We start from the raw sequence: 2,903 nt of genomic DNA on the forward strand, positions 1-2,903 counted from the left end.
AATATCCCTGTTGAGCCAAGGTCCATTTTCTTGCTTCTCTTCCAGCTCCAGTCCCCTTCCTGGAAGTACTTACTATGAGCAGGACATTTATAACTGTTGTACATGGTAGCTGAAGAACATGTTGCCATACTCCACATTTCATATTACTCTCAAATCTGCATATATGTAGATACGGGTCTAGACAGAATGTGGACAAGCATGATATAAAGCATGTGCCTTGGCAATCATGTGGATGTTGAATGATTGTATGCCGAGTTTTATTTTCATAGAAATGTTTAATAAGTTTTAATTAAATTTTCAAAAATAAATTTACTTAAATGGTGTTACTATTCATGAGTTATAACTTGTATTTTATCTTTCAATTTGTTAGATAATATGGCTTCTTTAGAAGAAAAATAATTTTTCTAGAAAATGTATATGAAAAATGGTTTTAATTCTTTGGTTTTTATGCTCACTTTAACTTACGCTTATTTTTAACTTACACTTATGGATGGAAATATACTCAAATCCTGTATACTTTCACTACAATTACATTTCATGTTTTAATCCTTTAGATCAGTATTGGCAAATTTTTACTTAAAGGGACAGACAGTAAATATTTTAGGCTTGTGGGCCATTCAGTTTCTGGCACAACTACTCAGCCCTGGTGCTCTAACATGAAAACAGCCATGGACAATATGTAAAAGAATGTGCCAGTAAAACTTTATTTACAAAAACAGGCAGTGGGCCTGTAGGTCATAGTTTGCCAAACTCTGCTTCAGACCTTTACTGTCAATAGAATCCAAATTTGTGAAAATCTTGATCATATAATTATTAAAGTTTGCTGAGATGAAAGCAAGAAAAATAAATTTTATGAAATACATATATAATAACTTATGAATTATGTGTACCTTCATTTTACTATTTATTCAGACTTTGCCAGCTCATCAGCAGTATACCCAGATACATTCAGTCATAATTAAATACAATTATCTTTGGTGATTTGTTGAGTTTTAGCCATGTAAAAATTACAGCTTGACATATATTCTTGATATTGTCATTTTGAAGGTATATTTGTCAAGGTACGAAGATGAATATATGTTATTTAATAGTACATTGGTTTGAATTACAACTTTAAAATAGATAAACACATGGTAGCTGGGTCTCCTTTTGTACTCTTGTCCTGGGGCCCTGCTATTATTGGGAGCCGCCTGAGCCCTTTAGGAGGGCACAAGCTTGGCTGGTTTCCCCTTTCACCATTTTGACCTTCCTGCTTCCCTGAAACATGGACATGATAGTTTGAGTTTGGCTACCATCTTGTGACCAAGAGGAAGAGGCTAAGTAATGGTAGAAACAGGTCTGACACCACTGAACCATCAAACCCAGCTCAGAAAATACCCACCCCCAGGCCTTTACCATATGAAGAAAACTAATCACTATGTGGTTAAGTCAGTGTTACTTGAGTTTTCTGTTATAAGCCGCTCAACACAGCAAATTCCCAAGACATAAATCCCAACTGGAAAGCAGCTCTCCCTCCATAGTTCTTCGGATGCATCTATCACAGCTCCCACCACAGGCTGGTTTATACCACAGCACATTCATTCATTCATTCATACAACATTCACAAGCACCCATTCTGTGTCAGGGCACAGGTGCTGTGGTTACCATGAACTGGAGGGAAATAAAGGGAACTCCCTATAAGTTCATAAGGAACTCCCAGCCTGGTGATGAAGCTGAGCATGGAAAGAGTTACAATGAATCCTTAACTTACCTATAAGATAGATCCACATACATGTGTTAGAAGCTCAGACTAACCGACAATGGCTTACACAAAAGAAAAGTTTATTTCCCTTGTGTATAAAAGTTTGGGCTGGGGGTGCCTGAGTCACTCAGTTGGTTAAGTGTCCGGCTCTTGATTTCAGCTCAGGTCATGATCTCATGAGGTGGTGATCTCAGTTTATGAGTTCAAGCCCCACATTAGGCACTGTGCTGACAGCACAGAGACTACTTGGGATTCTGTCTCTCCCTCTGTCTACCCCTCCCCTCTCATATTCTCTATAAATAAATAAATAAACTTAATGAAAAAAAGTCTGGGCTAATATGGCAGCTCTAGCTGTCAAGTTGTCAGAGACACAGGCTTCTTCTTTCTTACTGTTCTGCCATTGTGGGGTTCCCTTGTACGCCTGGCTCAAGATGTATAACCACGTGTCCCTATCCTAGCCCAGCCAGAAGGGGCAGAGGAGAACATGATCCTTCCCTTTAAGGGTACAACCTCTAATTTGCACACATTTCTTATACCCCATTGGGAAGAACTTTATTACACAGCGGTAACTAGTTGCAGGGAAGTCTGGGAAATAAAGTCTTTTTTCTGGGCAGCCATGTGTTCAGAAAAAACTCAGGGAAGTCAGCTACTTCTGCCATACTTTCCCAAACACTGCTGAACCACCAAAGTAATGAACTCAAACAGGTAGGCTTGTGACTTCTGGAATCACATTCTCAACAAGGCACTAGTATTTCCTCTACTCACTCCCACCACTCCTATTTAACTAACTGTCTTTTGAAGATTTCATTAAAGTTTTGTTTATCTCTATTTATTGCACCAAGAGTGCACACACATATACACATAACAAACAAAACATAAAAATAGTTTTTATCACTTAAGCAGAGTCATTCCCTAAGTGATGAATTGAGAACACCCAACCTCAGTGAGAACTGGATGCCAGGCAGTCTTCTAGCTAGTGAGCTCAGGATCTTGGTTCAGCACCCTGGCCTCCCATCCATGGCTTTTAGGGTCTTCAGAAAGAGCCAACACAGGGGTGCCTAGGTGGCTCAGTCGGTTAAGCCTCCGGCTTCGGCTCAGGTCAGATCTCACGATCGTGGGTTCGAGCCCCACGTCAGGCTCTGTGCTGACAGCTAGCTCAGAG

This window comes from Suricata suricatta, chromosome 13 (genome assembly GCF_006229205.1).
Source record: "Suricata suricatta isolate VVHF042 chromosome 13, meerkat_22Aug2017_6uvM2_HiC, whole genome shotgun sequence".
Taxonomy (NCBI): domain Eukaryota; kingdom Metazoa; phylum Chordata; class Mammalia; order Carnivora; family Herpestidae; genus Suricata; species Suricata suricatta.